Here is a 26,052-nt window from a genome sequence, read left to right as displayed (position 1 = left end):
CAGCACCTCCCACGAGAATGGCCGATACAAGAATGACCTCCCATCGGGTGTTACCCATTCTATGTTCAGCTAAATGAACAGGAGGCACTGTTTGTCTCATTTCTTTTATTGCATTCAAAATTCACTTTTCAATTAAGGAGATGGAATGCGGAGGAAGGTTTCTTTTCAATTGGAGGTCAGTTAATGTTCCTATTTCAGAAGATTGCACAGTATTTTAGAAGAGAGCAAAGCCAGTATGATCAGTAATAAGACAGAAAACGATTAACTGGTACTCTAACAAACCAATAGTCACAGTGAGCTGCTTTTGTAGAAAGCTCGTGGAGATAATTGATTTAAGGAAAGGCAACTGTCAACAATTAAAACTGTGTGATTCTTTTGTCTGGGCTTCCAGCTGAGGAACAATTTACATCAACAAACTAATTGTTTTTTCTTGAATTTTTAACAAGTTTATCTATTAATTTATGGGTGTACTAAAAACCACCAAATATTGAAGCAAAAATATTGATCTCTGTTTTGAAGGCAGCAAGCGCACTCTGGGGATTGAGAATGAAAACAGTTCACAGCAATTGTCAGGAGCCTCCCAGGGTCAAGGCTCCGAGTGCAGTTCAGGGCCATTCTGGCTGTGAGAGATTTTCCACTTAGGTGCTATTAGGATTCCCTCATCTCTCAACATCGGAGGGTTGTAGAGAAATCCATCCCTCTCCCTAAAGATTAGACCTCTTGAAAGAAGACAGAAGAGTTCTGTTTGGTATGTGTCTGTCATGACACAAAGCATTATTTATGTCTGAAGCATGGTGTGTGTGTGTGTGTGTGTGTGTGTGTGTGTGTGTGTGTTAAAGACGTCTGGACAACAATTATTTATATGTTCAATGAGTAAAACAAAACAATTGGGTATAATCTCTGTGCCCCTCCCCACATTTCAGAAAGGCAGTGATGAACCAGTTGTTCCTTGTTCACTCTGTCATGTCCAACTCTCTGTGACCCCATGGACTGCAGCATGCCAGACTTCCCTTTCCTTCACTATCTCTAGGAGTTGGCTCAAACTCATGTCTATTGAGTTGGTGATGCCATCCAACCGTCTTATCCTTTGTCACTGCCTTCTCCTCCCGCCCCCTCAATCTTTCCTACATCAAGGTCTTTTTCAGTGAGTTGGTGCTTCACATCAGGTAGCCAAAGTATTGGAGCTTCAGCTTCAGCATCAGTCCTTCCAATGAATATTCAGGGTTGATTTCCTTTAGGATTGACTGGTTTGATATCCTTGCAGTCCAAGGGACTTCAAGAGTTTTGAAGTGAAGTGTCTTCTCCAGCACCACAATTTGAAAGCATCAACTCTTTAGCGCTCAGCCTTCTTTATGGTTCAACTCTCACATCCAGACTTGACTACTGGAAAAATCATAGCTTTGACTATATGGACTTTGGTCAGCAAAGTGATGTCACTGCTTTTTTTTTTTTTAAGGTAAACCATCCAAGCAGTTTTCATTCATTAATATTCATAAATACACACAGCAGCTTCATTAGAGATTTCTATTTTCCTCTTCAGTTTGAATGTGGAGTATTACGAGAGCCTTCTGCATGTCAGGGTGCAGGAAGCAGAGATCACCCCTGCACTGCTACCTACATTTACCTGCTAGAAGTAAAAAATTAGTTAAGTGGAAATGATTATCATATATATTTTTCTCTCTTCCTTTTTGAATGTACACAATGTAACAAGAGTGACAGACCTGAAATTGCAATCACCAAGCAAATGCAAGATAGTTGTCCACTTTCATTGGCAAATACAGCACAGAGGACATTGTCTGAGAATTGGGATGTCATCAAAGAGGAGGTGGTGGAGGCTCATTTCCTTTATTACTCTCTTTTAAATTTAGGTTTTCTCAGTGAAGAGGAACTCAAAAGCCTCTTGATGAAAGTGAAAGAGGAGAGTGAAAAGGTTGGCTTGAAGCTCAACATTCAGAAAACAAAGATCATGGCATCTGGTCCCATCACTTCATGGGAAATAGATGGAAAAACAGTGGAGACAGTGTCAGACTATTTTTTTGGGCTCCCAAATCACTGCAGATGCTGATTGCAGCCATGAAATTAAAAGACGCTTACTCCTTGGAATGAAAGTTATGACCAACCTTGATAGTATATTAAAAAGCAGAGACATTACTTTGCCAACCAAGGTCCGTCTAGTTAAGGCAATGGTTTTTCCCGTGGTCATGTATGGATGTGAGAGTTGGACTGTGAAGAAAGCTGATTGCCGAAGAATCGATGCTTTTGAACTGTGGTGTTGGAGAAGACTCTTGAGAGTCCCTTATACTGCAAGGAGATCCAACCAGTCTATTCTAAAGGAGATCAATCCTGGGTGTTCATTGGAGGGACTGATGCTAAAGCTGAAACTGCAATACTTTGGCCACCTCATGCGACGAGTTGACTCACTGGAAAAGACTGATGCTGGGAAAGGTTGGGGGCGGGAGGAGAAGGGGACGACGGAGAATGAGATGGCTGGATGGCATCACCGACTCTGTGGACATGAGTTTGAGTGTACTCCGGGAGTTGGTGATGGACAGGGAGGCCTGGCGTGCTGTAATTCATGGGGTCGCGGAGAGTCGGACACGACTGAGCGACTGAACTGAACTGAACTGAAAGCAACATCTAAAGGCATAATATCTACACAGCCCATAGCACCAAAACCTGCCATTTCCCCCGTTCACCCTCGTCTGAGGAAGAGCTCTCTTCGCGCACTAAAGTGGAGGAAGGAGCTCTTGGACGAAGAGGCTGCGGTCTGCGCGCTCGCTCTCCAGGGACTGGCGCTCTGTTTCAGACACTTTGGGATCACTCAGCCTTGTTAAAAGAAACTGGGAGCTCCGGATCGCTTGCTGACTGCTTTCTGTGTTGGCTGTGTGGGTTGCTGCTGTGGACTGCGTGATTGGAGTGGGGACACTGCTTGTGTTAGTGCGCCGGGTTGCATCGGGAGTGGTCTCCAGTTGTTGCCATGCCGCCTGGGCATGCTGCCGTTCGAGCTGCAGCTGCAGCTGCAATTGTTGTAACTGAGAAGCGGAAGGGCCAGAGGAGTTCAGCTGTTCTCCTGCAGAACGTCTCACTCCCGATAACTGAGATAAAAGCTCAGCTATAGGATCCATGGCTTCCCTATTGCTTGGAGAATATGAACTCTGAGAAGAAGTCCACCAGTAGAACTGCTAGTAAAGTGCATGTTTGATCTGTGCGCACGAGGACCTCCTAACCCCCGGGCAGGGTGAAACATTCTACGTACATGTCGGACACCGCTCGACTCATCTAAATCTCTAGGGGCTCTGTGTTCAAGTGTAAGATGAGCTGCAAAGACATCCATGACATGATTAGGATCACCTCCAGGTAATGCAGCACATATTGGACAAATCACTTCTGTTGATGTTTCTGCATGTTCAGAAGTAACATGTTTTTGAAGAGATGTTTCTGTATAGCCGATTTTTCCACAATCAGTTCAGTTCAGTCACTCAGTCGTGTCCGACTCTCCGCAACCCCATGAATCACAGCACGCCAAGCCTCCCTGTCCATCAGCAACTCCCAGAGTTCACACAAACTCATGTCCACAGAGTCGGTGATGCCATCCAGCCATCTCATTCTCCGTCGTCCCCTTCTCCTCCTGCCCCCAACCTTTCCCAGCATCACAGTATTTTCCAGTGAGTCAACTCGTCGCATGAGGTGGCCAAAGTATTGCAGTTTCAGCTTTAGCATCAGTCCTTCCAATGAACACCCAGGATTGATCTCCTCTAGAATGGACTGGTTGGATCTCCTTGCAGTCCAAGGGACTCTCAAGAGTCTTCTCCAGCACCACAGTTCAAAAGCATCAATTCTTCGGCAATCAGCTTTCTTCACAGTCCAACTCTCACATCCATACATGACCACGGGAAAAACCATTGCCTTGACTAGACGGACCTTGGTTGACCAAGTAATGTCTCTGCTTTTTAATATACTATCAAGGTTGGTCATAACTTTCCTTCCAAGGAGTAAGCGTCTTTTAATTTCATGGCTGCAATCAGCATCTGCAGTGATTTGGGAGCCCAAAAAAATAAAGTCTGACACTGTTTCCACTGTTTTTCCATCTATTTCCCATGAAGTGATGGGACCAGATGCCATGATCTTTGTTTTCTGAATGTTGAGCTTCAAGCCAACCTTTTCACTCTCCTCTTTCACTTTCATCAAGAGGCTCTTCAGTTCCTCTTCACTTTCTGCCATAAGGGTAGTGTCATCTGCATATCTGAGGTTATTGATATTTCTCCCGGCAATCTTGATTCCAGCTTGTGCTTCTTCCAGCCCAGTGTTCCTCATGATGTACTCTGCATATAAGTTAAATAAGCAAGGTGACAATATACAGCCTTGATGCACTCCTTTTCCTATTTGGAACCAGTCTGTTGTTCCATGTCCAGTTCTGACTGTTGCTTCCTGACCTGCATACAGGTTTCTCAGAGGCAGGTCAGGTGGTCTGGTATTCCCAGCTCTTTTAGAATTTTCCAGTTATTGTGATCCACACAGTTAAAGGCATTGGCATAGCCAATGAAGCAGAAATACATGTTTTTCTGGAATTCTCTTGCTTTCTCCATGATCCAGCGGATGTTGGCAATTTGATCTCTGGGTCCTCTGCCTTTTCTAAAACCTGCTTGAACATCTGGGAGTTCACGGTTCACATATTGCTGAAGCCTGGCTTGGAGAATTTTGAGCATGACTTTACTAGCGTGTGAGAGGAGTGCAATTGTGCAGTAGTCTGAGCATTCTTTGGCATTGCCTTTCTTTGGGATTGGAATGAAGACTGACCTTTTCCAGTCCTGTGGCCACTGCTGAGTTTTCCAAATTTGCTGGCATATTGAGTGCAGCACTTTCACAGCATCATCTTCCAGGATTTGAGATAGCTCAACTGGAATTCCATCACCTCCACTAGCTTTGTTCATAGTGATGCTTCCTAAGGCCCACTTGACTTCACATTCCAGGATGTCTGGCTCTAGGTGAGTGATCACACCATCATGATTATCTTGGTCGTGAAGATCTTTTTTGTACAGTTCTTCTGTGTATTCTTGCCACCTCTTCTTAATATCTTCTGCTTCTGTTAGGTCCATACCATTTCTGTCCTTTATCGAGCTCATCTTTGCATGAAATGTTCCCTTGGAATCTCTAATTTTCTTGAAAAGATCTCTTGTTTTTCCTATTCCGTTGTTTTCCTCTATTTCTTTGCATTGATCGCTGAGGAAGGCTTTCTTATCTCTCCTTGCTATTCTTTGGAACTCTGCATTCAGATGCTTATATCTTTCCTTTTCTCCTTTGCTTTTCGCTTCTCTTTTCACAGCTATTTGTAAGGCCTCCTCAGACTGCCATTTCCCTTTTTTGCATTTCTTTTCCATGGGGATGGTCTTGGTCCCTCTCTCCTGTTTAATGTCACGAACCTCCGTCCAGAGTTCATCAGGCACTCTATCAATCAGATCTAGTCCCTTAAATCTATTTCTCACTTCCACTGTATAATCATAAGGGATTTGATTTAGGTCATATCTGAATAGTGTAGTGCTTTTCCCTACTTTCTTCCATTTCAGTCTGAATTTGGCAATAAGGAGTTCATGATCTGAGCCACAGTCAGCTCCTGGTCTTGTTTTTGCTAACTGTTTACAGCTTCTCCATCTTTGGCTACAAAAAATATAATCAATCTGATTTCGGTGTTGACCATCTGGTGATGTCCATGTGTAGAGACTTCTCTTGTGTTGTTGGACGAGGGTGTTTGCTATGACCAGTGCGTTCTCTTGACAAAACTCTATTAGCCTTTGCCCTGCTTCATTCCGTGCTCCAAGGCCAAATTTGCCTGTTACTCCAGGTGTTTCTTGACTTCCTACTTTTGCATTCCAGTCCCCTATAATGAAAAGGACATCTTTTTTTGGGTGTTAGTTCTAAAAGGTCTTGTAGGTCTTCATAGAACCGTGCAACTTCGGCTTCTTCAGCATTACTGGTTGGGGCATAGGCCTGGATTACTGTAATATTGAATGGTTTGCCTTGGAAACGAACAGAGATCATTCTGTCGTTTTTAAGATTGCATCCAAGTACTGCATTTCGGACTCTTTTGTTGACCATGATGGCTATTCCATTTCTTCTAAGGGATTCCTGCCCACAGTAGTAGATATAATGGTCATCCGAGTTAAATTCACCCATTCCAGTCCATTTTAGTTCACTGATTCCTAGAATGTCGACGTTCACTCTTGCCATCTCCTGTTTGACCACTTCCAATTTGCCTTGATTCATGGACCTAACATTCCAGGTTCCTATGCAATATTGCTCTTTACAGCACTGGACCTTGCTTCTATCACTGGTCACATCCACAACTGGGTTTTGATTTTGCTTTTGCTGCATCCCTTTATTCCTTCTAGAGTTATTTCTCCACTGGTCTCCAGTAGCATACTGGGCACCTACCGACCTGGGGAATTCCTCACTCAGTATCCTATCATTTTGCCCTTTGATACTGCTCATGGGGTTCCCAAGGCAAATATACTGAAGTGGTTTGCCATTCCCTTCTCCAGTGGATCACGTTCGGCTGTGGTCCATGTGATCAGATCGACAAGTTTCCTGTGATTATGATTTCAGTGTGTCTGCCCTCTGATGCCCCCTCGCAATACCTACCGTCTTATTTGGGTTTCTCTTACCTTGGGCGTGGGATATCTCTTCACAGCTGCTCCAAGAAAGCGCAGCCGCTGCACCTTACCTTGGATGAGGGGGTATCTCCTCAAGGCCGCCCCTCCTTACCTTGAACGTGAAGTAGCTCCTCTTGGCCCTCCTGCGCCCGCGCAGCCACCGCCTGTTTCACGTGGGGCAGCTCCTCTCGGCCGCGCCTGTTTGCCTGGTCGGCTGCGCCGGGGCCGGCGTCTCTAGGGACAAGTAAAAGACTGTGGCTGCGCTACGGAGAAAGGTTCCCCACCATCAGTTCAGTTCAGTCGCTCAGTCGCGTCTGACTCTCCGCCACCCCATGAATCACAGCACACCAGGCCTCCCTGTCCATCACCAACTCCCGGAGTTCACTCAAACGCATGTCCATCGAGTCGGTGATGCCATCCAGCCGTCTCACTCTCTGTCGTCTCTTCCCCACCCTGGTACAAACCAGAATCTACCCTTGTTGACACGCACTGCACTGGTGGCCAGGTGTAGGGCTTGTTGTTGTTGCACCACTTTCATAACAGGATGCACAAAGACCGTAATGGTAGCAAATTAAACACTTGTATCTGCGACCCGAAAATTTCCTTTTGAACAGCATCACAGCTGACACCTTCATGTCGGCGGCGGCGCGGCCCCTCCCGGGCTCCGGCTGCAGATCCCCTGTGGGTCCCGGCGCTGCCTCTGGGCCGGCGGCTCGGCCGCGGGGGCCGGGTGGGCCGGGGAGGCTCCCGCGGCGGCGGCGGGAGTGGGGCCGGGCGGCCGGGGCTGAGCTCCTCCAGGAGGCGCGTCCGACGCCGCGGCTCTGCCGCGCCCGGCGTGACTCGGTCACTCTCCGGCCCACCGGCTCCCGGCTGCCGATGTCACTGCTTTTTAATAGACAGTCTAGGTTTGTCATAGCTTTTCTTTCAAGGAGAAAGTTTTTTTTAATTTCATGGTTTCAGTCACTGTCCATAGTGATTTTGGAGCCCAAGAAAATAAAATCTGCCACTGTTTTTGCTTTTCCCCCCCATCTATCTGCCATGAAGTGATGGGACCGGATGCCATGATCTTAATATTTTGAATGCTAAATTTTAAACCTGCTTTTTCACTCTCCTCTTTCACCCTCTTATGTCATTATTCGCAGTTTCAGTGGTTGGTTAACACAGGAAACCAATGCTAGTAGGAAGGAATATGTCAGATTTCCTTGGCTGCTCTTTTTCATAAAATGTCATTGCCGCCTTCTTTTATTTTTTTAACTCGTCAGATTGTATGCTTTTTTGTTTATTATTCGTTTTTTAAACTTTTCCGACTACAGTGAGTGGCATGTGGGCTTCATTCCTGACCAGGGATTGAACCCACGGTCTCTGTGTTGAAAGCGCAGTCTTAACCATGGATCCTCCAGGGAAATCCTCTCCATTGCCTTCCTTTTGTTTTCAAAACAAGTTCTGACTCAAAAGAAAAGCAGGGTTTTCTGGGAGCTGTCAGCGCTTCTTACACATTCACAGGCTCCATAGGCTGACCTGGTACTTACTCGGGTTCTCTCTGAACCCCCACCCATAGTGAGGCCACGGTAACTCTTCCACCGTGTGTAAAATTACAAATGCCATGTGAGACCGGAGGAGTGGGTCAGAAGGACACACATGTCTTGTACGCACTTCCTCTGTTCATACACAAAACACAAGTTCAAAGACAAAACTGTTAAGACTCTCAGACAGCAGCAGTGACACGCTTCTGAACATCTGTGGGGCAGGAGTGGCAGGGTCTGGGCTACTGCACACATCATGTACCCTCGAGGCCGGGCCTGCCCTCCCTACAGCGTGTGCAGGTGCGCTGTGTCTAAATTAGCTCCACAGAACTTAGAAATCCATGTGTCTTCAGCGCTGACTCAAACCCAATCTGCAGGAACAAAGTAAGCGACTGTGTCGGGGAAACAACATGTAAAGACCAGGTATGAGATCATTCTGCCGAGTCATTTCATAAACAGGTGCTAGTATGTCCTATCATATCAAAGTGTTAAAATATAATTAGGCTTAGAGTCACCTCTTTTGGGAAGAGACCCTAAATATCAAAGCCCACTGCTTTGGCAGATTAGGGAACTCAGGGTAATCAAAAGCTTCGCCCAAGGGCTAAGATCCATTAGCAATGAATGAGCAAAGCCCTCCTTCAATGACCTGGTCCACATCTCAGTTTCTACTTTAGGGACCCCCTGTATTCATGAAGTGAAGGGTTACAAGTGTTCTCAAGAAGGTGATAAATGTATGACAACAAAATGATCTTCGGCCTTTGGTTCTGTGAAAATGAAAGTTGAACTGTAAACCATGTAAACCACCCTGGAGAAGTAAACGACAGCCCCCCTCCAGTCTTCTTGGTGGGAAATTCCATGGACCGAGGAGCCTGGGGGGCTACAGCCCATGGGGTAGCAAAGAGTCAGACATGACTTGGCAAGTTAAACAGCATCAAATGTAAACCATCCAATTTAGAAATAAAGCAGTTCTCTTAAAATTAGCTGTGTGTGGTCATCTTAAAGGAAACTATGTGAAATTTGCTCCTTTAGTGTTTTAGTTTCATGATATTCTTTTAATATCTCATCTTTTATGATAATGTTTTATATTTACATTATTTTAGATTTTAAAAGGAAGTGCAGAAGGCAGACACAGTGAAATTTTTCTAGGAGAAAGTTTGTCAATAACTCTAGAAAGGAAGGAGTTTTGGTTTGTTTGTTGCTAATATAATCCTTTGTGTTGGGTCAAGAGATTTAGCCTAATAATTAAGAATCGAAAACTGGTTGAACTAAACAAATACTTGGCTAAAAAAAAGCCCATATGTATCTAAATATATACTGTCAGTTTGAAATCCATAGGGTACAGATTAAAATCTAAACATGAGCAAGAAGAAAGTTCAGAATCTCAATGCTCAAGATTGCAAAAAATAATAAACTTATGCAAAGGAATGTTAGAAAAAAAAAATCCTTTTCTGTTCCTGTACAATGAATCAAGTATTCTAAAACAAAGCAACTGTTAACTTGAATGGGAATAGCCCAGCAGAGTGAAATGGAGAATCAATCAGACTTAAGACTGAAGCTGTGTAGAATAAATCAAAAAGGTGATCCTGTAACAAACACACTGTTGGAACACAAGGAAATTTTGAAATAAGAAATCTGAGTGATTTTATTTTTTTCAGATAGCGATATGGCTTTTCCAGCTGTCTACTCCCACTCAACTCTACTGCAAAACATTTCCCTTCCACCTTTTCAAGAGGGTGAAGAAATCTTCCTGTCGAGGGAACATATGTTTCCTGAGATACTGGATCCCTGAGAACAGTGAGGAGCGGTGGGATGCTCCTGTTCTCAGGCAACAGACAGAAATGTCTTCTGATGACCCATGTGGTCTGTGTGAGCAGCAGCTGATGGAGCACTCATCTATGCAAGCCTGCTAAGTCACTTCAGTCGTGTCCAACTCTTTGCGACCCCGTGGACTGTAGCCCACCTGACTCCTCTGTCCATGGGGCTTTCCCAAACAAGAATACTGTAGTGGGTTGCTGTGCCAGCCTCCAGAGGATCTTCCAGATTCAGGGATCAAGTCTGTCTCTTACATCTCCTTCATTGGCACGTGGGCTCTTTGCCGGCAGTGCCACCTGCACAGCCCAATGGAGCACCACCTGCAAAGCCCATATTGGAGCAAATGGAAGACAAGCCAAAGCACTTCCTCCAAACATGTGGTGCTATGTGCCTATTTGAATGGCAAGTCAGAGTCTTACAGGCGTTGGCTTGGTTCCATTGGTGCTTTTTGTCACAAGAGTTCTTTGCATGCTAAACAGCATATTAAAAAGCAGAGACATTACTTTATCAACAAAGGTCCATCTAGTCAAGGCTATGGTTTTTCCAATGGTCACGTATGGATATGAGAATTGGACTGCAAAGAAAGCTGAGCACTGAAGAATTGATGCTTTTGAACTGTGGTGGTGGAGAAGACTCTTGAGAGTCCTTTGGACTGCAGGAAGATCCAACCAATCCATCCTAAAGGAGATCAGTCCTGGGTGTTCATTGGAAGGACTGATGCTGAAGCTGAAGCTCCAATACTTGGGCTACCTGATATGAAGAGCTGACTCATTGGAAAAGACCCTGATGCTGTGAAAGATTGAAGGCAGAAGGAGAAGGGGATGACAGAGAATGAGATGGTTGGATGGCATCACTGACTTGATGGACATGAGTTTGAGTATGCTCCAGGAGTTGGTGATGGACAGGGAAGCCTGGTGTGCTGCAGTCCATGGGGTTGCAAAGAGTCAGACACAACTGAGTGACTGTACTGTACTGGTAGCCATCTGCGCTCTGGGGAATGTTCCACACCATCTTCCTCAAGGTGGTACCTAACCCAATCACCTTCCCAAGCCAAAGAAGAGAGTGCAGGAGAATGCATGTACCAAGAGGTGAAATAAAATCAGGTGAGTGAGTGCAGAACTTCCCTGTTGTGGTAAGAACTCAGGCAGGGACCAGCCCTGAAATATGAGTGTGTGGTTTCCATGGCCCCACAGGAAAGTTAAATGCTCTTCTGTGTAACATTGTAATTGCACGCTATAAAATGAATAGTGAAATTCATGTTAATACTTTAAAATATTTTTTCACTTAGAATGTCATCAGATAGCGTATAAAAAAGCATCAAACATGTCGAGACTACAGAGTGAAGGAAAAAGTATTGCATTTTAGAACTTGCCCTGGTACATTTTCCTGAGTCTTAAATGGGAGTCTCCACAGATGGTCTGAGTGGTCCTGGTAGGAATCACTGATCAGATGCTGAGGCAGAAGAGGAGTCAGCCTCTTCTGGGGTATGTGGCTTAACGAACACACTGAAGCTGTGATGCGGCTGCTGGGAATAATGCAACAGCTCTAGAGCAGAGTCGCATGAAATAAACAGCACTGCAGGGAATGCAGCCCCGAGCTGATCAGGGAGGACCAGACGGTGGATCTCTGCAGCGATGCTCAGTGCCCTGTCCTGCTGGAGAGGGGAGATGGGAGATGGAGGAGAGTGTAGGAAAGGAGTGGGCTCACCGAGAAGGCTGTAATCACGTGACTCAGTGTTACAGCTTCAGCGTAGCCTGTAGAGGGGTAGGTGTGCACGGTGGGGGCCCTGTCCTACAAGGAAATAGAGGAGTCAAGCGTGTAGATGCTTCCTTAGACTGCAAATGAGGGTGAGAAAGGGTGTTTTCCTGTGAGCTCTGTGTCTTCTGAGGTCCACGGGCTAGAACCCAAGTGTGAGTGAAGACAGCGGCTGAAGGAAGCAGACTGATGGCCTATCGGGAACTCTCTAAAGGGTGATCTCCTCCCCAGACACGAACAAGTCCCCAGACCTGACTCACTGTGAGTCTTGCTCTAGAAGTCAGAGGTCCTTACAGAAATATGTCCAGAACCTTTCTAATTCCATGCAGTCCACTTATGCTCAGTTCAGTCAGTTCAGTCGCTCAGTCGTGTCTGACTCTTTGCGACCCCATGAATCACAGCACGCCAGGCCTCCCTGTCCATCACCAACTCCCGGGTTCACTCAAACCCACCTCCATCAAGTCAGTGATGCCATCCAGCCATCTCATTCTCTCTCGTCCCCTTCTCCTCCCACCCCCAATCCCTCCCAGCATCAGAGTCTTTTCCAGTGAGTCAACTCGTCGCATGAGGTGGCCAAAGTATTGGAGTTTCAGCTTTAGCATCACTTACGCTATGTTTGCCAACCAAGGTCCATCTAGTCAAGGCTATGGTTTTTCCAGTGGTCATGTATGGATGTGAGAGTTGGACTGTGAAGAAAGCTGATCGCCGAAGAATTGATGCTTTTGAACTGTGGTACTGGAGAAGACTCTTGAGAGTCCCTTGGACAGCAAGGAGATCCAACCAGTCCATTCTAAAGGAGATCAACCGTGGGTGTTCATTGGAGGGACTGATGCTAAAGCTGAAACTGCAATACTTTGGCCACCTCATGCGACGAGTTGACTCACTGGAAAAGACTCTGATGCTGGGAGGGGTTGGGGGCGGGAGGAGACGGGGACGACAGAGAATGAGATGGCTGGATGGCATCACCGACTCGATAGACATGAGTTTGAGTGAACTCCGGGAGTTGGTGATGGACAGGGAGGCCTGGCGTGCTGTGATTCATGGGGTCGCGGAGAGTCGGACACGACTGAGCGACTGAACTGAACTGAACTGATGTTTCGTGTCCCCAAAATTTCTTTGCCAACTCAAATTCTACGTTTGGTGGAGCTCACCCTTCACAGCTTCCACAAACCCTTACCATGGCTATTTCTTCTCGTTCTTCATTCTTCCAACCTTTCCACAGACGTCTCTATCTCTTTTATTTGAAATCCCCTCCACATGTAAGTGTATAGAATGAATTCTGAGGACAGATTATATCACCTTTGAAGTGAAAATGCGCTTTAGTCTGCAGTCACACTGTGGCCTCGTGTATAAAACAATTTGCAATACCCAACTTACATCTATGGATAGATCAACTAAACAGAAAATTAACAAGGAAACACAAACTTTAAATGATACAATAGACCAGTTAGACCTAATAGATATCTATAGGACATTTCACCCCAAAACAATGACTTTCACCTTTTTCTCAAGTGCACACGGAACCTTTTCCAGGATAGATCACATCCTGGGCCATAAATCTAGCCTTGGTAAATTCAAAAAAGTTGAAATCATTCCATGCATCTTTTCTGACCACAATGCAGTAAGATTAGATCTCAATTACGGGAGAAAAACTATTAAAAATGCCAACATATGGAGGCTGAACAACACGCTGCTGAATAATGAACAAATCATAGAAGAAATCAAAAGAGAAATCAAAATATGCACAGAAATGAATGAAAATGAAAACACAACAACCCCAAACCTCTGGGACACTGTGAAAGCAGTGCTAAGGGGGAAGTTCATAGCAATACACGCACACATCAAGAAACAAGAAAAAAGTCAACTAAATAACCTAACTCTACATCTAAAGCAACTAGAAAAGGAAGAAATGAAGAACCCCAGGGTCAGTAGAAGGAAAGAAATCGTAAAAATTAGGGCAGAGATAAATGCAAAAGAAACAAAAGAGACCATAGCAAAAATCAACAAAGCCAAAAGCTGGTTCTTTGAGAAGGTAAATAAAATTGACAAACCACTAGCCAGACTTATCAAGAAACAAAGGGAGAAGAACCAAATCAATAAAATTAGAAATGAAAATGGAGAGATCACTACTGACAACACAGAAATACAAAGGATTATTAGAGAATACTATCAGCAATTATATGGCAATAAAATGAATAACCTGGAAGAAATGGACAAATTCCTAGAAAAGTACAACTTTCCAAAACTGAACCAGGAAGAAATAGAAAATCTGAACAGACCCATCACAAGCACGGAACTAGAGGCTGTAATCAAGAATCTTCCAGCAAACAAAAGCCCAGGTCCAGACGGCTTCACAGCCAAATTCTACCAAAAATTTAGAGAAGAGCTAACACATATTCTACTCAAACTCTTCCAGAAAATTGCTGAGGAAGGGAAACTTCCAAACTCATTCTATGAGGCCACCATCACCCTAATCCCAAAACCTGGTAAAGACCCCACAAAAAAAGAAAACTACAGGCCAATATCACTGATGAACATAGATGCAAAAATCCTTAACAAAATTCTAGCAATCAGAATCCAACAACACATTAAGAAGATCATACATCATGACCAAGTGGGCTTTATCCCAGGAATGCAAGGATTCTTCAATATCCGCAAATCAATCAACGTAATACACCACAGTAACAAACTGAAAAATAAAAATCGTATGATTATCTCAATAGATGCAGAGAAAGCCTTCGACAAAATTCAACATCCATTTATGATAAAAACCCTCCAGAAAGTGGGAATAGAAGGGACATATCTCAACATAATAAAAGCTATATATGACAAACCCACAGCAAACATTATCCTCAATGGTGAAAAACTGAAAGCATTTCCCCTAAAGTCAGGAACAAGACAAGGGTGCCCACTCTCACCACTACTATTCAACATAGTTCTGGAAGTTTTGGCTACAGCAATCAGAGCAGAAAAAGACATAAAAGGAATCCAAATTGGAAAAGAAGAAGTAAAGCTTTCACTGTTTGCTGATGACATGATCCTCTACACAGAAAACCCTAGAGACTCTACCAGGAAACTCCTAGAGCTAATCAATGATTACAGTAACGTTGCAGGATATAAAATCAACACACAGAAATCCCTTGCATTCCTATACACTAATAATGAGAAAATAGAAAGAGAAATTAAGGAAACTATTCCATTCACTGTTGCAACGAAAAGAATTAAATACTTAGGAATATATCTACCTAAGGAAACAAAAGACTTGTACATAGAAAACTATAAAACACTACTGAAAGCAATCAAAGAGGACACTAATAGATGGAGAAATATTCCATGTTCATGGATTGGAAGAATAAATATTGTAAAAATGAGTATACTACCCAAAGTAATTTATACATTCAATGCAATCCCTATCAAGCTACCAACGATATTTTTCACAGAACTAGAACAAATAATCTCACAGTTTGTATGGAAATACAAAAAACCTCGAATAGCCAAAGCAATCTTGAGGAAGAAAAATGGAACTGGGGGAATCAACCTGCCGGACTTCAGGCTCTATTACAAAGCCACAATCATCAAGACAGTATGGTACTGGCATAAAGACAGAAATATAGATCAATGGAACAAAATAGAAAGCCCAGAGATAAATCCACGCATCTATGGACACCTCATCTTTGACAAAGGAGGCAAGAATATAAAATGGAGAAAAGACAGTCTCTTTAAGAAGTGGTGCTGGGAAATCTGGTCAGCCACCTGTAAAAGAATGAAACTAGAACACTTCCTAACACCATACACAAAAATAAATTCAAAATGGATTAGAGAGCTAAATGTAAGACCAGAAACTATAAAACTCCTAGAGGAGAACGTAGGCAAAACACTCTCCGACATAAATCACAGCAGGATCCTCCATGACCCACCTCCCAGAATATTAGAAATAAAAGCAAAAATAAACAAATGGGACCTAATTAAAATCAAAAGCTTCTGCACAGCAAAGGAAACTATTAGTAAGGTGAAAAGACAGCCTTCAGAATGGGAGAAAATAATAGCAAATGAAGCAACGGATAAAGGATTAATCTCCAAAATATACAAGCAGCTCCTGCAGCTCAATTCCAGAAAAATAAATGACCCAATCAAAAAATGGGCCAAAGAACTAAACAGACATTTCTCCAAAGAAGTCATAAAGATGGCTAACAAACACATGAAAAAATGCTCAACATCCCTCATAATCAGAGAGATGCAAATCAAAGCCACAATGAGATACCATTTCACACCAGTCAGAATGGCTGCTATCCAAAAGTCCACATGCAATAAATGCTGGAGAGGATGTGGAGAGAAAGGAACCCTCTTACACTGTTGGTGGGAATGCAAACTAGTACAGCCACTATGGAGAACAGTGTGGAGATTCCTCAATAAACTGTAAATAGAACTGCCATATGATCCAGCAATCGCACTCCTGGGCATACACACCGAGGAAACCAGAATTGAAAGAGACACATGTACTCTAATGTTCATTGAAGCACTGTTTATAATAGCCAGGACATGGAAGCAACCTAGATGTCCATCTGCAGACAAATGGATAAGAAAGCTTTGGTACATATACACAATGGAGTATTATTCAGCCATTAAAAAAAAATACATTTGAATCAGTTCTAATGAGGTGGATGAAACTGGAGCCTATTATACAGAGTGAAGTAAGCCAGAAAGAAAAACACCAATACAGTATACTAACGCATATATATGGAATTTAGAAAGATGCAAATGATAACCCTGTATACGAGACAGCAAAAGAGACTCAGATGTATAGAACAGTCTTTGGGACTCTATGGGAGAGGGTGAGGGTGGGAGGATTTGGGAGAATGACGTTGAAACACGTATGTTGTCATATGTGAAACGAATCACTAGTTCAGGGTCAATGCATGTTATAGGATGCTCGGGGCTGGCATGTGGGGATGACCCAGAGGGAGGATAAAGGGAGGAGGGAGGTGGGAGAGGGGTTCAGGAGGGGGAACTTATATAAACCCGGGGCGAATTCATGTCAATGTATGGCAAAACCAACCAATATAATATTGTAAAATAATTTGCCTCCAATAAAAAATAAATTAATTACCAAAAAAAAAAATAAAATAAAACAATTTGCAAAATCCCAGTTACACTCATTCGGTTGCTCATCCACTCACTGATTCACTCGTTTGGATCCTGCTTGAACATTCTGGTAAGCCATTTATTCATTTTCAAATAAACTTCATTGAATGATTACTATGACCTAATGTGTGAGAATATAAAAAAACAAGACAAAACTACTATCCTCAAGAAACTTGCAGCCTAGTGATAGTAACATGCAAGTTAACAGTTTCAATGCAATAGGCTGAGACACATGTTATAAAGTTTGCACTATTTCCAACATTGGTATCAACTTTTGACAACAGAGAGAAGCACTTATCAGTGACTCCATTTTGATGTAAACTCATCTAAATGTTGGTGTCGCTCTACACCCAACACAATTATGCATCAGTCAATAAAACCAACTCTGCTACCTTTAAGAAAAAATAAGTAACACAAAGATAATATAAAATTCAACCATACAATATGAGAAAGATATTATCATATAATAATATATTGGGCAACATAGTTCAAGATTATTTTTAATTTCTCAAGAGTGGATTAAAAATAAAATTTAGCACTTGAGCACTTCCCGGTAATTAAATTCCTCAAGGAGGTCATGGTCTCATTACTACTGTACGAAGCATTCCGTTCAGTCACGGCAGCCTTAATTGTGAGAATATCCTTCTTCCCTAGAGTGAATTGAAGTCAGTTCTCTATGACTTTCCCCACTGACACCAGTCCTGCCCTCTGGAACTCTCAGAATGTTTCTAATCCATCTTCCACGTGGCGGTCTTTTAAGTATCTCAGGGCAGTGGTCATTCCCTCCTTGTTCTTCTCAAAATCTCGTTACCACAATTGGTCCTGTGCCTCAATACGTTTAATTCATTGATCAAACAGAAACTTGGTCCTGAATATCCCTAACCCAACAATGTCCTATGAAGTGCTGCTCTTCACGCTACATCTGTTAAAGCAAATGGACCGTATCCCTCTTAGGTTAGGCAGCCTCATATCTCCATCAAGTCAGGACAGGGAACACTTCAATGCTCTATTACTCATCCTGCTCTTTGACCTCTGGGTTCCACAGCCAAGAGAATAAATGTCTATTTGTGAACTATACAATCTTTAGTGTTTTGTTAGAGGAGAAAAAGTTGGCTTGAAGCTCAACATTCAGAAAACTAAGATCATGGCATCTGGTCCCATCACTTCATGGGAAATAGATGGGGAAACAGTGGAAACAGTGTCAGACTTTAATTTTTGGGCTCCCAAATCACTGCAGATGCTGATTGCAGCCAGGAAATTAAAACACGCTTACTCCTTGGAAGGAAAGTTATGACCAACCTAGATAGCATATTAAAAAGCAGAGACATTACTTTGCCAACCAAGGTCTGTTTAGTCAAGGCTATGGTTTTTCCAGTGGTCATGTATGGATATGAGAGTTGGACTATGAAGAAAGCTGATCGCCAAAGAATTGATGCTTTTGAACTATGGTGTTGGAGAAGACTTGCAAGTCTCTTGGACTGCAAGGAGATCCAACCAGTCCATTCTAAAGGAGATCAGTCTTGGGTGTTCATTGGAAGGACCGATGCTGAAGCTGAAGCTCCAATACTTTGGCTACCTCATGTGACAAGTTGACTCACTGGAAAAGACTCTGATGCGGGGAGGGATTGGAGCAGGAGGAGAAGGGGATGACAGAGAATGAGATGGCTGGATGGCATCACCAACTCGATGGAGGTGGGTTTGAGTGAACTCCGGGAGTTGGTGATGGACAGGGAGGCCTGGCATGCTGTGATTCATGGGGTCGCAAAGAGTCGGACACAACTGAGCGACTGAACTGAACTGGAAGGGCTGAACTAAGAACTCAGATTTGAAGCTCCATCTTTGACATCAAAAGCACAAACTAAACAGGACAGTAAGTCTGCTCATTAACTTGAATTTTTTAAACGTTTCTCCCATTATTTAGTCTGCCTGCTTCAACTCATTTCAACTTTGCTTCCGTCATAACCTATTCTGGCCATTTTGAATTAGTTATAGTAGAAGGGCATGTCTGCACACACAAAAATTTGGTAATTTGACAAAAGAAAAGAAACCTTAAAGAATCAATCAAAAATGCATTACCTTCCACTTGGATGAGGGCTTTGGGATGACTATTCCTTCAGCTCAAATGAAATAAACATATCCATGATCAGTAAGCAACTGGCAGTTTCCAGAAAAAGAAGTGGGATCTCTGAGAAAAGTTATTCTACGGGGATGTATAAACGAATGATGTTGACAAATGGACTTGGGGCTTTTCCTGCACTTGAGATTTTCTCGTAATGGGAGAAATGAGACAGAGTCGCCTGAGGTGAAAAAGAACTGAGAAGAAGGCCAGTTCTCAACAGAGAAATGAAAAACCAAGAGAAAAGGAGAAAGGGCTTTGAGAAGAGACTGAACAGGAGGGAAAGAAAGAGCCCTGTGGTCTCTGCGTGGAGCAGGCCTTTCAGATTCTGAACCCAGACTATCCGAGCAGATGTGGTTAAGACGTCCCTGGGGATCACTTCCCCAAGAGTGTCTTCCTTTGATATAATAAATTGTGAGTAAGGAGAGCAAGAGACCTTAACCAAGAAGTTTTTGTGGTAGAAAACCAAGAATATCTGACCATTTAGTTTGTTTTCTGGCCTAGGGGGTGAAGAATAACATTCTCACAAGTAAAAACATAGGCAAATATCTCTCCAGACACCAATGCAAACAAGAAAATAACAGAAGAGCCCCAAGCTTAAGAACTAGACTTCATGGAAAAACTAAATAATGTATAAATCAAATGTGATATTTTTTCACCCATATCGCCTTAATTTTAAGAGACTCTGTAGCCTAATAGTGTTGCTTTGCAAGAACCAAAGACATGAAATAGGCTATTAATGGGTGCCTTGGGACTTTACATGAGTTTAAATCCTCCTTTCAAATTCCAACCCAACACAAAATAGCTTGTTACTGACTCTTCTTTTTCTAGATTATATCCCTCCCTTCTATGTTAGGGCTTCCCTGGAATCTCAGACAGCAAAGAATCTGCCTGCAGTTCAGGTTTGATCCCTGGGTTGGGAAGATCCCCTGAAGAAGAGAATGGCAATCCACTCCGGTAGTCTTATCTGGAGAATTCCATGGACAGAGGAACCCGGAGGGCCTCAGTCCATGCGGTCACAGAGAGTTGGACATGACGGAGTGACTAATACTGCAATGCTATTTTTTCAACAAACTGTTTAACAATTCATCTCTACTGACGCACAAACCACTGCAAGGAAATTAAGCAGTAATCAGGGCTTTGAATCATGAGTTAAGAAGATATTGCAACGATTTGAAAACATGCACCCCAATAAACACTATTAAATAGCAGTGCTTCTCACAATAACCAAGACATGGGAGCAACCTGTGTCCATCCACAGAGGAATGAGTAAATAAGATGTGGCAATATATAGAATGGAATATTATTCAACCATAAAAAGGATTGAAACAATGCCAACTGAAGCAACATAGGTGGACATAGAGATTATTATACTAAGTGAAATAAATCAAAGACAAACATCATGACATCACCTATAGGTTTATATATGTCAAATCTAGAAAGGTGATAACAATGAACTTATTTACAAAACAGAAACAGATTTAGACTTCTAAACAAACTTGTGGCACCAAAGGCAAAGGGGTAAATTAAGAGTTTTGGGTTAACATAGACACATTCAGTTCAGTTCAGTTCAGTAGCTCAGTCGTGTCCAACTCTTTGTGACCCCATGAATCATAGCACGCCAGGCCTCCCTGTCCATCACCAACTCCCAGAGTTCACTCAAACTCATGTCCATCGAGTCAGTGATGCCATCCAGCCATCTCATTCTCTGTCGTCCCCGTCTCCTCCCAACCCAATCCCTTCCAGCATCAGACTCTTTTCCAGTGAGTCAACTCGTCGCATGAGGTGGCCAAAGTATTGCAGTTTCAGCTTTAGCATCAGTCCTTCCAATGAACACCCAGGATTGATCTCCTTTAGAATGGACTGGTTGGATCTCCTTGCAGTCCAAGGGACTCTCAAGAGTCTTCTCCAGCACCACAGTTCAAAAGCATCAATTCTTCGGCGATCAGCTTTCTTCACAGTCCAACTCTCACACCCATACATGACCACGGGAAAAACCATAGCCTTGACTAGACAGACCTTTGTTGGCAAAGTAATGTCTCTGCTTTTTAATATACTATCAAGGTTGGTCATAACTTTCCTTCCAAGGAGTAAGCGTCTTTTAATTTCATGGCTGCAGTCAGCATCTGCAGTGATTTTGGAGCCCAAAAAAATAAAGTCTGACACTGTTTCCACTGTTTTTCCATGTAAAACCCTCCTATATCCCAAGATATAATCTATTTGATTGGCTAAAAAGTTTTTGTTTTTCAGGAACATTTTAGATTATATCTTGAATAAATATAGCAAATATGGCCCTACATACCTAAACGTTCATTTGGTGATCTCTACAAAGATTCTTGGTTATGTTTGTTTTATCCTGGCTCAACTTTTTCCTGGGTAACTAGAAGAACCACTTAACTGAGATCTCCTTTATTCCTTTCTTGACCCCAGAGTGAACTTCTTGGAGCAAAAATCCAATCAGGGGATAACTTCTCATAAAGTTTTTCGTTGTTGTAGTTGCTAAGACATGTCAGACTCTCTGTGACCCCATGAACTGCAGCATGCCAGGCTTCCCTGTACTTCACTATCTCCTGGAGTTTGCTCAGATTTGGGTCCATTGAGTTGGTGATGCCATCCAACCATCTCATCCTCTGTTGCCTCCTTTTCCTCCTGCCCTCAATCCTTCCCAGCATCCAGGTCTTTTCCAATGAGTCGGCTCTACAGGTCACGTGGCCAAAATATTGGGGCTTCAGGGTCAGCATCAATTCATCCAATGAATATTCAGGGTTGGTTTCCTTTAGGATTGACTGGTTTGTCAATCTCCTGGCTGTCCAAGGGACTCTCAAGAACCTTATCTAGCACCACAATTCAAAAGTATCAATTCTTTGGCACTCAGCCTTCTTTATGGTCCAACTCTCACTTCTGTACATGACTACTAGAAAAACCAACCATAGCCTTGACTCTATGGACCTTTAATGGCAAAGTGATGTCTTTGCTTTTTAATATGCTGCCTAGGTTTGTCATAGGTTTTTTTCCAAGAAGGCTGTAGTCTGTCATTGGCAGAGACTAAAATCCACACTGTGTGATCAGGAATCTGTGAAGATCATTAGCTGAGAAGTGGCCCCAAAAACCTACACCAGTTATGGACCGACCTCTTCATCCGACCCTTCAACCTCACTTTGGGCAACTTTCCACTGGCTGCCTCTTCTTGTTGGGTGGGTCTTTGAAAAGCCAGGTTGTGAATCCCATCAGGACTGTAGCCAGAACACTCTATCCCAGGTCTCACCAGAATCCAATCCAAATGTCACCTCCTCCACGAAGTCTTTCCTGATCATCCTATCCAAAGCAGTTCCCTGCTTATGGCTAGCGTCACTGGTGTAGGACCAGCCCAGGTGAGTGTGCCCTGGGGTTCAGAAGGCCCTGCACTCAGTTTTGTGCTCTGTCTGATCGTCTTCAAATCTGTCACAACTTTTGAACAAAGGCTCTACATTGCTTTTTATTTTAATATTGACTCTGCAAGCTTTGTTGCCAGCTCTTCCCTCACTCCAGACTGCATTGTCCCATTCGGGTTTTCTCCGTGGCACTTCCATTATTCAAAGTGATCTCTTTTGTTAATCTGTTTACTGACCTTTCCCCTCCGACGATGTGAGCTCCAGCAGAGCAGGAACCTCGCCAGCCTGGCTCACCACCGCGACTCTGGCCCCTGGAACAAGGCCAGGTGGAGGGGGAGTCTCAGAAGCACATGGTGAATTAATGACCAAGGAAGAGCACTAAAAATACAGCCAGGAGTGCAATACACAGAGAGGAGCTGATGGTAGCTGGGCTTCTTGCCATGGCTTCAGACTCATTTCCCCAACACCAGTTATCCTACCGAGGTGAGATACTTATTAATAAAAGATGCTCGTGTCATCCACCAGTAAATTCACCCTGCCAGGTCAAGAACCAAGATGAAACTTAACCGCTGAGTTCCAGCACGTCCTGCCAGGAGGCGCATCCCTGCGCTGCACTCTCCTCTCCTCCTCTCAGAATCCTGGGGTGTTCAGGATCCTTCCGCCTGCCTTCGGTGTTCCTCCGGGAAGTGACCTCAGCCCTGCTCCAGTGGTGGACCTGGCTGGCATGGCTACTACTGGGTTCACAGGTGGAATGTTAAGACAAAGGAGCCTCCACTGGGGATTCCAAGAATGTTCTTCCCCGAGCTTCCGGAAGGGCTTCTACAATAACTCCCTTCTCTGCTAAAGATGGCCTGCCCCCAGTGGGCCTCAGGACTACTCAATCTTTGCTCACCACCCACCCACGAATAAAACCCTCCATGGAAGGAGGGTAAGCCCAGAGCTGTGAGCTGTTGGAGCAGGAGTCTTCAGTTCAGTCCAGTTCAGTCTCTCAGTCGTGTCCGACTCTTTGCGACCCCATGAATCACAGCACACCAGGCCTCCCTGTCCATCGCCACCTCCCGGAGTTCACGCAAACTCATGTCCATCAAGTCGGTGATGGATGCCATCCAGCCCTCTCATTCTCTGTCATCCCCTTCTCCTCCTACCCCCAATCCCTCCCAGCATCAGAGTCTTTTCCAGGGAGTCAACTCTTCGCATGAGGTGGCCAGAGTATTGGAGTTTCAGCTTTAACATAGTCCTTGAGCAAATCTGAATCCCGCCAACTACACGTGGCTGATGACCTTCCTGTTGAAGCCAGTTTGGTACGGTTCTACGCAACTGAGCGGCTGGACTGAACTGAACTGAACTGAACTCTGATACTTGGAGGTAGCAACATCCTTACTGATTTGTAATGATCACTTCTGAAGAAAGAAAACATCAGTGAGCTAGATCTTCATTTGCATTTGCCATGCATGTATCTTCTCCTATGTTCCACAATAGGCAGTGTTTTAAAATAAACTTGACTTTTCCGAATATTTCACTATCCTCATGGTTGAAGATAGAGTTGTTGTTGTTGTTTAGTCCCTAAGTTATGTCTCTTTGTGACCCCATGGACTGTAGCCCATCAGGCTCCTCTGTCATGGAATTTCCCAGGCAAGAATACTGGAGTGGGTTGCCATTTCCTTCTCTAGGGAATCTTTCTGACCCAGGGATTGAACCCGCATCTCCTGCTTGGCAGGCAAGAGTCTTTACCACTAAGCCAAAAGGGAAACATTGAAAACAGAGACTTGAGCCTTTCATTGTAGTTTGCAGTTATAACCATTGAGACAGAAATTACGTCACAGAGTCTTTGTCAAGACGGCGGGACTGACTGACTGTAGTGAGAAAGCACTCCGTGTTTAGGATCACAGTCCGGGGTCCATGCCATCCTCAACTGGGACCAAGACAAAGGCCCTATGCTCTCCGAGTCTCCATGCCTCCTGCTGCCTGATAGCGTCCTCTGATCACTGTAAGGACGTTGACCTCAGAAGGTCATTTTGAGGGTGTGGTATGCTGATGCACACAGGAGCAGGGCCAGGGCCCCACAAGTAGTGAGAGGTCCACACGGATTCACGTGGACTACCTTGTCACTTTTGCACTAGCCAAGGAGGAATAAAGGTACATAGCCGGTCCCTGCTCATGAGAAATACTAATTTCCTTAGGGAGAGGGACTGAAGTTGCTTGCAAAAAGATAACAAGGTGCTAACTAAGATGAATTGCAAGTGCCAATGGTTTGAGGAAGAGGACGTGTCCACTAGGGCTAAGGCAGAAGGACCTTCTGGTTCACCAGAAGGGCGGAGGTGGGCAGGCAGAGGACCGGACCCAAGACCAGGTCTGATACCTCCCCGGGAAGCAGAACAGGAGGGAGAGAGGAAGGGAGAGTCCAGCTGGTGGCCACGGAGGGCAGACTCGGCTCCAACTTAGCAAAAGAGACTAAGAAACCCCCAGCAGAGGCAGAAATGGGTGTTTCATGAAGGGCTCCGCCTTCCAGCTACATCCAGAGGGCAGTTGTCAATATTCTCTGAAACAAAGCAATGATGAAAAACACACAAAGCTTTAAAGATAATTCGGCTTAATTTTAAGACACATAAGTAAATAAGGATGAGGGGGTAGAATCCTGAAGAGACCATTAAAGAGATGTTTTTCCAAGTCCAGGTTTGAGAGGATGTATGTGGCGTGATCGGGGGTCGGGGGGATGATGATGGTGATAAAAGTACCTCCACCATCTCTGTCTCTCTACCCAACTCATCTTCAAACTAAATAGATAACATTTTCCCTCTAGGGATTAGTAAGAAAGGTGAAAACAGAGAAAATGATAATAGTGTAGTTCTTAAAAAAGCGAAGAGGAAAAGGAAACAGTCTGGCCACAGCTCTTCCAACCACAAGAGGGTGCTGCTGGCTCCAGGAGCAGAGCAGAGACAGAGCCCGGGGAACTACAGGGGCGCTGCCCGGAGTCCCGGCTGAAAGGGGTCGCCTGGGCAGTGCAGAGTGGGGACCGCCCCTGGCCTTCACCCGTGGCCTGTGGCATCCATGTCATCCTGAGACCACGGAAGGTATAGAACCTTTATCACCCAAGTCCTCTCAGACTCATGCTTGGCACGTCAGGACGGGGACTTGTTTTAAAGGGACCAGTCACTGCGCAGGCAAGGCAGGGAGGTCCAGCCCCCCAAAACCGGCCATGTGATGGTCTCTGCCTGTGAGCTCCACTCAGAGAAGGATTTAGTCCCCCACGGCTCCCAGTGACACCATCCAGCCAAACTCCATTTCCCGACCCAGCAGACCAAGAGAATGCCCAGGCACCCAAGATTAAAAATAGGATGTTGCCACCGGGTGCCTGGCTGGCTGGCAGATGACACAGGACCTTGGGAGAACCTGGAGCCCTGCCAGGTGGCTGTCCTCGCGCTTGGCCACCCCCCGGGAATGGGGGTGGTGGTGGAGGTTTACAAGGAGTCCTGCCAGGAAAGGGCTGGGAGCAGGGGAAGGGTGGAGAAATGGTTTTCCTGTGAGTCAAGGGACAACAGCTGTCACCACGGAGGCAGAGGAGGTCGGAAAACTGGGGCCAACCCTTCAGTGGAGCTGTGGCAGCTGAGTCAAAACAAGCAGTCAGAAACCTGAGGCCCTTAAAAATACAGTAATTCATGCAACATCAAAGCAGTGATTAGCACAGC

General features: G+C 44.3%; 1 pseudogene; it reads right to left on the bottom strand.

Annotated features, from left to right (window-relative positions):
- Positions 1 to 1,814: 1,814 nt before the first annotated feature.
- On the bottom strand, positions 1,815 to 25,421 carry LOC129560825 (E3 ubiquitin-protein ligase KCMF1-like; annotated as a pseudogene).
- Positions 25,422 to 26,052: the final 631 nt, after the last annotated feature.

Source organism: Moschus berezovskii, chromosome 10 (genome assembly GCF_049115385.1).
Source record: "Moschus berezovskii isolate FMDL1 chromosome 10, NW_MosBer_1.0, whole genome shotgun sequence".
Taxonomy (NCBI): domain Eukaryota; kingdom Metazoa; phylum Chordata; class Mammalia; order Artiodactyla; family Moschidae; genus Moschus; species Moschus berezovskii.
Note: the sequence above shows the minus strand (reverse complement) of the source record. Positions and strands in the feature narration are given on the sequence as shown.